The sequence below is a fragment of the Anolis sagrei genome, chromosome 12, assembly GCF_037176765.1.
Source record: "Anolis sagrei isolate rAnoSag1 chromosome 12, rAnoSag1.mat, whole genome shotgun sequence".
Classification (NCBI taxonomy): domain Eukaryota; kingdom Metazoa; phylum Chordata; class Lepidosauria; order Squamata; family Dactyloidae; genus Anolis; species Anolis sagrei.
In genome coordinates, this window is record NC_090032.1 from 10,701,098 (window position 1) to 10,714,274 (window position 13,177).

At 43.7% G+C, this 13,177-nt stretch overlaps 1 protein-coding gene across 1 annotated transcript in view; it reads right to left on the reverse strand.

The window, feature by feature from the left end:
* CDC42EP2 (CDC42 effector protein 2) overlaps nucleotides 1-13,177 on the reverse strand; it is a 29,439-nt gene that overhangs the window by 7,972 nt on the left and 8,290 nt on the right. The gene's annotated exons all lie outside the window — the stretch shown is intronic.

A 13,177-nucleotide genomic window follows, 5' to 3' on the forward strand; every position in this document is an offset into this window, starting at 1 on the left:
TCCAAGATCTTTTTCACACGTACTGCTCTCGAGCCAGGCATTGTCCCCCATTCTGTATCTTTGCATTTCATTTTTTCTGCCCAAGTGGAGTATCTTGCATTTGTCACTGTTGAACTTCATTTTGTTAGTTTTGGCCCATCTCTCTAATCTGTCAAGATCGTTTTGAATTCTGCTCCTGTCCTCTGGACTATTGGCTATCCCTCCCAAAATTACTACTCATGTGCTCCTTGATTATTGTAATTACCTTAAGAGACAAATACATCCTCTCACTGTTAACAAAGGGATGGTCATATCCCGTATTATTCTATATTGAGGAGGGCGCAAGCTTGTTTTCTGCCCTGAGTCCCTTCAGGGAGAGAGGGAAGGCTATAAATAAATACATAATAATAATAATCTATATAAATAAAAATGTAATGTTAGTTTGTGCTACCATCAGAACTCAAAAACCACTGGGGGAATTGACACCAAATTTGGACACAAGACACCTAACAGTCCAATGTATGTCCTCCACTCAAAAAAATTGATTTTGTCATTTGGGAATTGTCGTTGCTGGGATTTATAGTTTACCTACAATCAAAGAGCATTCTGAACTCCACCAATGATGGAATTGGGCCAAACTTAGCACACAGGGCTCCTATGACCAACAGAAAAAAGTGGAAAGGTCTGGTGGACATTGACCTTGAGTTTGGGAATTATAGTTCACCCACATCTAGAGGGCACTGTGGACTCAAACAATGATGAATTTGGGAGTTGTAGTTGCTGGGATTTATAGTTCACCTACAATCAAAGAGCATTCTGAACTCCACCAATGATGGAATTCAACCAAACATGGCATACAGGACTTCCATGACCAACAGAACACACTGGAAGGGTTTGGTGGGCATTGACCTTGAGTTTGGGAGTTGTAGTTCACCTACATCCAGAGAGCACTCTGGACTAAAACAATGATGGATCTGGACCAAACTTGGCACAAAAATTCCATATGCCTAAATATGAGCACAGATGGAGTTTGGAGGAAATAGACCTTGACATTTGGGATTTGTACTTACTGGGATTTATAGTTCACTACAGTTAAAGAGCATTCTGAACTCCACCAATGATGGAATTGAACCAAACATGGCATACAGGACTTCCATGACCAACAGAAAATTCTTAAGGCCATCCAGTCCAACTCCCTTCACGAGGGCAAGAAAACGTAATCAAAACCCTCCTGACAAAGAGCCATCCAGCCATAAATATAGATAGATAGATAGATAGATAGATAGGATTCTCTCACACACAGAGAGATATAGTATCATAGATTTGAAAGGGACCCTTAAAGAAGGACAATGATATGTTCCATGTTCCAGACTAGGCAAACCAGACACTCTCCACATCAACACTGACAAAGAAACAGCAAGAAATACTGTTTACCCACAAGCAGAAAGACATTACATATATTAGAAACCAACACTTTCTCATTACTTTATTTTCCAGATCACCAGACTGAGCCACAGCAATGCCTGGCAGGGGACAGCTAGTAATAATAATAATAGTAGCAGACACGATATGGGGACTTCAACATATTGGGCCATCTGAATGATGGCCATCTGTCAGGGGTGCTTTGAATGCAATATTCCTGCTTCTTGGCAGAAAGGGGTTGGACTGGATGGCCCATGAGGTCTCTTCCAACTCTTTGATTCTATGATTCTATGAAAATTATATTAATTGAGTTATCAGCAGGTTAAATGTTCTTGAATATTTACCTAAAACTGTAATTTAAGATAAGACTATCCAACTCTGATTAAACCATTATTCTAACCTTCTTCGATGCAAATGTGCTTACATATCCTTCCAATAACAATAGAGTAAAATAATAAATATAAATACAAAACAATAATAACAGAATAAAATAATGGAAATGTAATAATAGAGTAAAATAATGGAAATGTAACAATAACAATAATAAATAGAGTAAAATAATAGTAAAATAATAGTAAGTAAACTTTATTACGGTCAATGACCAGGTCATAATGTAATAAAATAATAGAGTAAAATAATGTAAATGCAATAATACCAATAATAATACATAGAACAGTGGTTCTCAACCTTCCTAATGACGTGACCCCCTTAATACAGTCCCCCATGTTGTGGTGACCCCCAACCATAACATTGTTTTTGTTGCTACTTCATAACAATGATTTTACTACTGTTATAAATCATAATGTCAATATCTGATATGCAGGATGCATTTTCATTCACTGGACCAAACTGGGCACAAATACCCAATACACCCAAATGTGAATGCTAGTGGGGTTGGGGGAGGACTGATTTTGTAATTTGGGAGTTGTAGTTGTTGGATTTATAGTTCACCTATAATCAAAAAGCATTCTGAACTCCACCAGCGATGGATTTGAACCAAACTTGGCTCCCATGACCAATGGAAAACACTGGAAGGGTTTGATGGGCATTGACCTTGATTTTGGGAGTTGTAGTTCACCTATATCCAGAGAGCACCGTGGACTCGTGCAATGGTGGATCTGGACCAAACTTGGCACGAATACTCAATATGCCCAAATGTGAACACTGGTGGAGTCTGGAGAAAATAGATTTGGGAGCTGTAGTTGCTGGGATTTATAGTTCATTACAATCAAAGAACATTCTGAACTCCACCAACGATAGAATTGGCTCAAACTTCCCGCATGGAATCCCCATGACCATCAGAAAATACTGTTTTCTTATGGTCTTTGGTGACCCCTCTGACACCCCCAGGTTGAGAAACACTGACATAGAGTAAAATAATAAATGTAATAATAATAGAGGGGTTTTTTTGTCATGTCAGGAGCGACTTGAGAAACTGCAAGTTGCTTCTGGTGTGAGAGAATTGGCCGTCTGCAAGCACGTTGCCCAGGGGACACCTGGATGATTTGATGTTTTTATCATCCTTGTGGGAGGCTTCTCTCATGTCCCCGCATGAGGAGCTGGAGCTAATAGAGGAAGCTCATCCGCCTTTCCCCGGATTCAGACCTGCAACCTGTCGGTCTTCAGTCCTGCCGGCACAAGGGTTTAACCCACTGCGCCACTGGGGGCTCCAATAATAGAGTAAAATAATGGAAATGTAATAATAACAATAATAAATAGAGTAAAATAACAGTAAGTAAACTTTATTACAGTCGATGACCAGGTCATAATGTAATAAAATAATAGAGTAAAATAATAATGTAAATGCAATAATACCAATAATAATACATAGAGTAAAATAATAAATGTAATAATAATAGAGTAAAATAATAAATGTAATAATAGCAATAATAAATAGAGAAAAATAATAAATGTCATAAAATAATAGAGTAAAATAATAATGTAAATGCAATAATACCAATAATAATACATAAACAATAAATGTAATAATAATAGAGTAAAATAATAAATGTAATAATAACAATAATAAATAGAGAAAAATAATAAATGTAATAAAATAATAATAGAGTAAAATAATAATGTAAATGCAATAATACCAATAATAATACATAGAGTGAAACAATAAATGTAATAATAACAATAATAAAGAGAGAGAAATAATAAATGTAATAAAATAATAGAGTAAAATAATGTAAATGTAATAATAGAGTAAGATAATAAATGTAATAAAAATAATACTAATGACAGAGTAAAATAATAAATCACCTTGACCTGAGTATAAGCCGAGGGGGGCTTTTCCAGCCTAAAAAAGGGGCTGAAAAACTAGGCTTATACTCGAGTATATACAGTACTTTAGAACCATGGGTCGCACCAGAGGCAGCCCTAGGTTATTTTCAGTGGTAAGCAAACAGTATTTTGCCGCAACCCCCCCCCCCCCCAAATCACTGATATATATTTTCTGTTCGTCGTGGGAGTTCTGTGTGCCATATTTGGTTCAATTCCATCATTGGTGGAGTTCAGAATGCTCTTTGATTTTAGGTGAACTATACATCCCAGTAACTACAACTCGCATATGTCAAGGTCTATTTTCCCCCAAGAGCGCCTCAAGAGCACCCCTGGGCAAAATCAACTATACTGCAAATGCTTACTTTGCGTAAGGGCTGAGCCGTCCCTGGGTCGCACATGCCTAGTATATATGGCTGGTCCCATGTTGCCCAGTAAGTGAAATGACTCCAGCCTAAACCTCCCAATTCCCGTATTGCACCACTTCCACTGCTAAACCAGTTTCACCCTTTAAGACCCAAGCATTACATTGTCACGTTGACTCCTATTTAGCACTTGTAACTCCTATTTATCCCTTCTTTCTCTCCCCGTCAGCAGACGCTGAAGGCAGTCTTTTTTGCTTAGACAGAAACCGCCAGAAGGCAATGCTGCTTCAGAAGCAACAAGGGACGGCAATGCACAACCAAACATTGTGTATGATCTCCATCTTACACAATAATTAAAAGTAATTTTCATAGAACTTGGAGACAACCTCTCGGGCAGAGACTACTTTGCCAGGAATCAAAGCAGAAGTTTTTTTTGCAGAGTACTGCAATGCGGGAAGACACAATCAAAGCAAACCCAACAGATGGCCATCCGGCTGCTGCTTAAAAACCTCCAGAGATGGTCGTCTGAGTGGCCATCTGTCAGGAAGGCTTTGATTGTGTCTTCCTGCCTGGCAGAATGGGTTTGGACTGGGTGGCTTTTGGGGGATCCCTTCCAACTCTAGAAGTCTATGATCTGTCAGGAGGGCTTTGATTGTGTCTTTCTGCCTGGAAGAATGGGGTAGGATTGGATGGCCCTTAGGATCCCTTTCAACTCTAGAAGGCTGGGTGGCCATCTGTCGGGAGGGTTCTGATTGTGTCTTCCTGTCTGGCAGAATGGGTTTGGACTGGATGGCTTTTGGGGGATCCCTTCCAACTCTAGAAGTCTATGATTCAGGAGCTGGATGGCCATCTGTCAGGAGGGCTTTGATTGTGTCTTCCTGCTGGGCAGAAAGGAGTTGGACTGGATGGTCCTTGGGATCCCTTCCAACTCTCGAAGTCTATGTTTCAGGGGCTGGATGGCCATCTGTCAGGAGGGCTTTGATTGTGTCTTCCTGCTGGGCAGAAAGGAGTTGGACTGGATGGTCCTTGGGATCCCTTCCAACTCTAGAAGTCTATGATTTAAAGGCTGGATGGCCATCTGTCAGGAGGGCTTTCATTGTGTCTTCCTGCTGGGCAGAAAGGAGTTGGACTGGATGGTCCTTGGGATCCCTTCCAACTCTAGAAGTCTATGATTCAGGGGCTGGATGGCCATCTGTCAGGAGGGCTTTGATTGTGTCTTCCTGCTGGGCAGAAAGGAGTTGGACTGGATGGTCCTTGGGATCCCTTTCAACTCTAGAAGTCTATGATTTAAAGGCTGGATGGCCATCTGTCGGGAGGGCTCTGATTATGTTTTCCTGCCTGGCAGAATGGGGTAGGACTGGATGGCCATCTGTCTGGAGGGCTCTGATTGTGTCTTACTGCCAAGCAGAATGTGTTTGGACTGGATGGCGTTTGGGGGATCCCTTCGAACTCTAGAAGTCTATGGTTCAGAGGGTGGATGGCCATCTGTCAGGAGGGCTTTGATTGTGTCTTCCTGCTGGGCAGAAAGGAATTGGACTGGATGGCCCTTGGGATCCCTTCCAACTCTAGAAGTCTATGATTTAAAGGCTGGATGGCCATCTGTCAGGAGGGCTTTCATTGTGTCTTCCTGCTGGGCAGAAAGGAGTTGGACTGGATGGTCCTTGGGATCCCTTCCAACTCTAGAAGTCTATGATTCAGGGGCTGGATGGCCATCTGTCAGGAGGGCTTTGATTGTGTCTTCCTGCTGGGCAGAAAGGAGTTGGACTGGATGGTCCTTGGGATCCCTTTCAACTCTAGAAGTCTATGATTTAAAGGCTGGATGGCCATCTGTCGGGAGGGCTCTGATTATGTTTTCCTGCCTGGCAGAATGGGGTAGGACTGGATGGCCATCTGTCTGGAGGGCTCTGATTGTGTCTTACTGCCAAGCAGAATGTGTTTGGACTGGATGGCGTTTGGGGATCCCTTCGAACTCTAGAAGTCTATGGTTCAGAGGGTGGATGGCCATCTGTCAGGAGGGCTTTGATTGTGTCTTCCTGCTGGGCAGAAAGGAATTGGACTGGATGGCCCTTGGGATCCCTTCCAACTCTAGAAGTCTACGATTCCAGGGCTGGATGGCCATCTGTCAGGAGGGCTTTGGTTGTTTTGTCCTGCCTGGAAGAATGGGGTTGGACTGGATGGTCCTTGGGATTTCTTCCAACTATAGAAGTCTACGATTCAGGGGCTGGATGGCCATTTGTCGAGAGGGCTTTGATTGTATTGTCCTGCCTGGAAGAATTGGGTTGGACTGGATGCTATCCAGTCCAAACCCATTCCTTGGGATTCCTTCCAACTATAGAAATCTACGATTCAGGGGCTGGATGGCCATCTATCGAGATGGCTTTGATTGTGTCTTCTTGCCGGGCAGGAGGGGGTTGGACTGGATGACTTTCCAACTCTAGAATTCCAGGTCTCTTCTCATCCTCCCATCCCAAAGCTTCGGCGCATACGTACATGGGGAGGCATGGCATCCCAGTCCATGCTATGCCACCAATGTGCCAATCCCAGGGGCTTCTCCGCCAGCCCTCGCGTCTCCATTTCAGCCCTGTCCAAAGATAGTTCCCGACGAGGGTGCGGCGCGGTCCTAAAATTACAAAGCGGAGCCCCGAGCAGGTAACGTTGGATACGATCCACGGGAGGCACGCGCATGTTATACACCCGAGAAAGCTATTCCATCATCATAATCATCATCACAAATAATAAAAACCAGGAACCAAGCGGTGAGAGAGGACAAAAGGGAGAGGCTTGTTTGCAGAAATCTTTGCCTAGCCGAGAAAACGACTTCAGGAGGAGGAGAAAGGAGAGTTCACAACCTTCTTTGTGCACCACACCCTGGTTGTAAACAGTCCAAGAGTTCTTGAGAAATATATATATACATACACACACACATAGAGCTAAGACAGATGGGAACAGGGGGAGCTTGCTTGCCAGATGGCCGATTAGATGTGTAATGGGTTGGCCTTTTTGCAAGCAGCTGCCCTTGTATTCTTCCAGAGCAGTGTTCCTCAACCTTCCTCCTGCCGCGACCCCTTAATACAGTTCCCAATGTTGTGGTCACCCCCAACCATCAAATTGTTTCCGTTGCTACTTCATAACTGGAATTTTGCTACTGTTCTGAATCGTCATGTAAATATCTGATATGCAGGATGGATTTTCATTCACTGGACCAAATTTGGCCCAAATACCCAATACGCCCAAAGATCCGCCTAGTCAAAGCCATGGTATTCCCTGTAGTAACGTACGGATGTGAGAGCTGGACCTTAGGGAAGGCTGAGCGAAGGAAGATCGATGCTTTTGAGCTGTGGTGTTGGAGGAAAGTGCTGAGAGTGCCTTGGACTGCGAGAAGATCCAAACAGTCCATCCTCCAGGAAATAAAGCCCGACTGCTCACTGGAGGGAAGGAGACTAGAGACAAAGTTGAAGTCCTTTGGCCACATCATGAGGAGACAGCAAAGCCTAGAGAAGACAATTATGCTGGGGAAAGTGGAAGGCAAAAGGAAGAGGGGCCGACCAAGGGCAAGATGGATGGATGGCATCCTTGAAGTGACTGGACTGACCTTGAAGGAGCTGGGGGTGGTAACAGCCGACAGGGAGCTCTGGCGTAGGCTGGTCCATGAGGTCACGAAGAGTCGGAGACGACTGAACGAATGAACAACAACCCAATACGCCCACATTTGAATTACTAGTGGGGTTGTGGGGGGGATTGAATCTGTCATTTGGGAATTGTAGTTGCTGAAATGTATAGTTAGCCTACAATCAAAGAGCATTCTGAACTCCACCAATGATAGAATTGACCCAACTCTGCACACAGAACTCCCATGACCAACAGAAAACCCTGGAAGCGTTGGGTGGGCATTGGCCTTGAGTTTTGGAGTTGTAGTTCACCTACATCCAGAGAGCATTGTGGACTCAAACAATGATAGATCTGGACAAAACTTGGCACGAATACTCAATATGCCCAAATGTGAACAGTGGTGGAGTTTGGGGAAAACAGACCTTGACATTTGGTAGTTGCTGGGATTTATAGTTCACCTACAATCAAAGGGCATTCTGAACCCCAACAATGATAGAATTGGGCCAAACTTCACATGACCAACAGAAAATGCTGTGTTGTAGGTTTTTTTGAGCTGTATGACCATGGTCTAGAGGCATTCTCTCCTGATGTTTCGCCTTCATCTATGGCAAGCATCCTCAGAGGTAGTGAGGTCATCCTTGCCATAGATGCAGGTGAAACGTCAGGAGAGAATGCCTGTAGACCATGGCCATACAGCTCGGAAAAACCTACAACAACCCAGTGATTCCAGCCATGAAAGCCTTCGACAACACAGAAAATGTTGTGTTTTCTGATGGTCTTTGGTGACTCCTTTGACACCCCCTCGCGACCCACCCAGGGGTCCCGACCCCCAGGTTGAGAAACACAGTTCCAGAGCATCACAAAATAAAATAAAATAATGCTAAAGTCGTAAATGCGCAATTCCAGAGGTTAGCCAGAAGAGATAAGGAACTATTTTTAAACAAGCAATGCATGGAAGTGGAAGAAGACAACAGAATTGGAAGGACAAGAGACCTCTTCCAGAAAACTAGAAACATTGGAGGTAAATTTCAGGCAAAAATTGACATGATAAGAAACAAAGATGGCAGTGACCTAACAGAAGCTGAAGAAATCAAGAGAAGGTGGTGAGACTATACAGAAGATCTGTATAGGAAGGATAATAAAATCGAGGATAGTTTTGACGGTGTGGTGAGAGAATTAGAACCAGACATCCTGAGGAGTGAGGCTGAATGGGCCTTAAAAACAAAGATGGCAAGGACCTAACAGAAGCTGAAGAGATCAAGAGAAGGTGGTGAGACTATACAGAAGATCTGTATAGGAAGGATAATGATATTGAGGATAGTTTTGATGGTGTGGTGAAAGAATTAGAACCAGACATCCTGAGGAGTGAGGTCGAATGGGCCTTAAAAACAAAGATGGCAAGGACCTAACAGAAGCTAAAGAGACCAAGAGAAGGTGGTGAGACTATACAGAAGATCTGTATAGGAAGGATAATAATATTGAGGATACTTTTGACGGCGTGGTAAGAGAATTAGAACCAGACATCCTGAGGAGTGAGGTCGAATGGGCCTTAAAAACAAAGATGGCAGTGACCTAACAGAAGCTGAAGTGATCAAGAGAAGGTGGCGAGTCTATACAGAAGAGCTGTGTAGGAGGGATAATAATATCGAGGATACTTTTGACGGTGTGGTGAGAGAATTAGAACCAGACATCCTGAGGAGTGAGGTCGAATGGGCCTTAAAAACAAAGATGGCAAGGACCTAACAGAAGCTGAAGAGATCAAGGGAAGGTTGCAAGACTATACAGAAGATCCGTTTAAGAAGGATAATGATATCGGGGATAGTTTTGACGGTGTGATTAGTGAATTAGAACCATTCATCCTGAGGAGTGAGGTTGAATGGTCCTTAAGAAGCATTGCTAACAACAAGGCAGCAGGAGACGATGGGATCTCAGCTGAACTGTTACCTACAAGAAGCACTGCCTGAACATCAGCAAAAAGTGAGCACTAGAAACAATATCATACGAAAGCTGACTGGCACAACCTGGGGATTACAACCAGACACAGTGAAGACATCTGCCCTTGCGCTATGCTACTCTGCTGCTGAGTATGCATGCCTAGTGTGGAACACATCTCACCACGCTAAAACAGTGGATGTGGTTCTTAATGGGACATGCTGCATTATCACAGGGTGTCTGTGCCCAACACAACTGTTTAGCCGGTATTGCACCACCTGACATCTGCCGGGAAGTAGCAGCCAATAGTGAAAGGACCAAGGCAGTGACATCTCCAGCTCATCCCCTGTTTGGGTATGAGCCAGCACGTCAACGACTTAAATCAAGAAATAGATTTCTAAGATCTACAGAGACACTCACTGGAACACCTCAGCAAGTGAGAGTCCAAAAGTGGCAGGCTCAAACCCAGAACCTCAACCAATGGCTGATACCAAATGAGAGACTCCCCCTGGGCACACAGAAGACTGGGCGACTTGGAAGGCACTGAACAGACTGCGCTCTGGCACCACGAGATGCAGAGCCAACCTCAAGAAATGGGGCCACAAAGTGGAATCCTCGGCATGCGAGTGTGGAGAAGAGCAAACCACTGACCACCTGCTGCAATGCAACCTGAGCCCTGCCACATGCACAAGGGAGGACCTTCTTGCGGCAACACCAGAGGCACTCCAATTGGACAGATACTAGTCAAAGGACATTTAACCAACTACCAAACTCACAAGTTTTGTATTTTGTCTGTTTGTTTGCTTTGTTCTGTTAGAAATGTAATATAATGGACTGGTTGCTCTGACACGACAAATAAATAAAAAAATATGTTTATAGCAGAAGGTAACCAATTTATTACTGAAAATCATGCCACAAAAGTATTTGACTTTTTCCATCTGAGACACACTTGGGCTCCTGATGGCCCCCCATCTCACAAACAAGGGACTCTCTTTCCCCCTCATGGAGATATTTCCCTTTATGGACACTGGGGGAGGGTAGCTGGGTTTACTCTCTGTATTACGATTTCTATATTTTCATATTTTCTACTGTATTTCTATATTTCCCTTCATGTATCTGACCTTGCCCTGACCCTTTTTGCCCCTTCCCCTTTCCTTAAGGAAGTTGCTCTGCCTCTGAAAAAGCAATCAGCGATCATGAAAAAACCCTTATCTTAGGACATTTCTTGCATGGACTTCGGAGTTGGGCCACCAAAAGGATTTCCGTTTGGCAGACTTTTTAATCATATAACAATGACCTTCGGGAAGTCCTCTTTTCCCCCAACCCGTTTTTCTTTCAACTCTCTCCACTAAGGACATTCACCCTTTGTGTCCTATCTGATCGTAAGAGGAAAAACCGGATTAAGTAATCAATGCTTATCACAGACCCATCTCAAAACAATAAAGTTAGCTTCTCTGGCAGGCCAATTCAGGACTCGATAAACTTCAGGGCATTAAAACTCCATAATCCACTCAAGAATGCATTGTCTCCCTTCATCCCGCCTCCCTCCCTTCTGATTTGCTGGAGCGTCGAGGTTCAGGCTGATTAAGCAAAAAAAATGCTTAAGCAGAATAATAAGATTATATGTTAAAGAGGGTGATGAATAATATGTAACTGCTATAAACAAATGTATAACAAATGTAATAACTATGATAAAACAATAAAAAATATTTTTTTAAAAACTCCATAATCCACTCAAGAATGCATTGTCTCCCTTCATCCCGCCTCCCTCCCTTCTGATTTGCTTGAGCGTCGAGGCTCAGGCTGATTGGCTCAGGCGTACCGTGGAAGCCCTGTGATTGGCCCAGGTGCACGGAGGGCGGCCAGGCCCCCTCCCAGCTCTTAGCGCACCAGCCAATCACCATCAAGTCAGGCGAGGGGCGGGAATTTTGAAACTCACAACTCTGTATTTTCTCTTAAAATACCATTTATTTCTGTGACCACTGTTGGGGTTCAGCCTGATCCTGATCTGTGTGAACCGGATTCTCTGATAGTTTTTCCAACTGAGCAAGCTCTCCCTGACCCTGACAGTGTGGAATCTGTTGTTGATGCAGAGGTCAGCGGGGATGAAAAGGAAACTCAACAGCTGGAGGAAAATGTTTTGGAAGTTAGCCGTGACATCACTAGCCGTGATATCTCTCCACCTGGGGTTTTTAATGAGGACCGAAGAGAACAGATAGTTAGAGACAGAAATGTTTCCCAATTTCTACAAAGGTCACATCGTTTACAGGAGAGACAGGCCCAGACGTCAAAGTCAAGGGGCGTTCCAAAGAATAGCTTCTTTGGTTTAAGAGGCCTCCTGCCGGGTGCCTCTTTAGATCAAGCAACGTTTGGGACTGTGACTGTGCCTTGGCAGAATTCCTGTGTTTCATGGCCAGTAATCCCAGAGGTTTAGTTATCAAGTTCATGGTCAGTAAAAGGCTAACAGATTCCTGGTTTTTGTATTGTGGCTTTTGAAATTTTGCTCAAGTTCAGAGATTCTACTGACTGCTGTGTTTTTCTGTGGCTTTTTGACTTTGCATTTACCTTTCTTTTGTAACCAATTTTTCATCAATAAACAAGGGTTGCTTTTCCTACAGTCCAGAGTGGTGGATTTAATCTTATGGTCTCGTTTCTTGAACTGGGATGCAACAACCACATGCTCTGCTTGGCGAATGATTGCTGCTCTGCATCCCTTTCAGCTGAATCGCTAATAAACCTCGGTGGCACTTCCTTCCACTTGGTGAGACCTTTTATTGGGAAAAATCAGGGATTGGGTGCTTCTCTCTGCCTCGCCAGGGTAACGAACTCTTTGATGAGTCTGATTGGTCTCTGTCTCCTGGCAAAGACCCCTAAATTTTGGCACGATGCCAACTGGATTGATCTTGAAGGAGCTGGGGGTGGAGACGGCCGACAAGGAGCTCTGGCGTGGGATGGTCCATGAGGTCACAAAGAGTTGGAAACGACTGAACGAATGAACAACAACAATAAAGTCATAGATCTGGTGCTAATATCTAGAAATAAAAAAAGAACAGATGGGAACAGAAGAGCCTGATGTAAAGCAATGCGGAGGAGATGCTGTCTTTCCCAGGACGGCAGGTGCCAAACCCAAAAGCCATTGTCGGAAAGGGCAACTGCACAAAGGAGAGGCAGTGTTTTCCCCCATTGTCTTGCAAATCGGCCAACTTTCACATTCCAAACAGCACGGCTGGTGATTTCTTTATCCCTGCGTTTCTCAACCCTTAATGTCGTGGTGAACCCCAACCATAACGCTGTTTTTGTTGCTACTTCATAGCTGTCATTTTGCTACTGTTATGAATCATCATGTAAATATCTGATATACAGGATGTATTTTCAGTCACTGGACCAAATTTGGCACAAATACTCTATACACCCAAATCTGAATCCTGGTAGGGTTGCGGGGGATTAATTTTCTCATTTGGGAGTCTTCTGTGTGCCTAGGAAGGAGTTTCTCATCCGATTTCAGCCACTCATTGAGTTTCCAGGTTTCAGCCTGCCACTTTTGGACTCTTGCTTGCTGAGGTGTTCCTGCAAGTATTTCTGTAGAG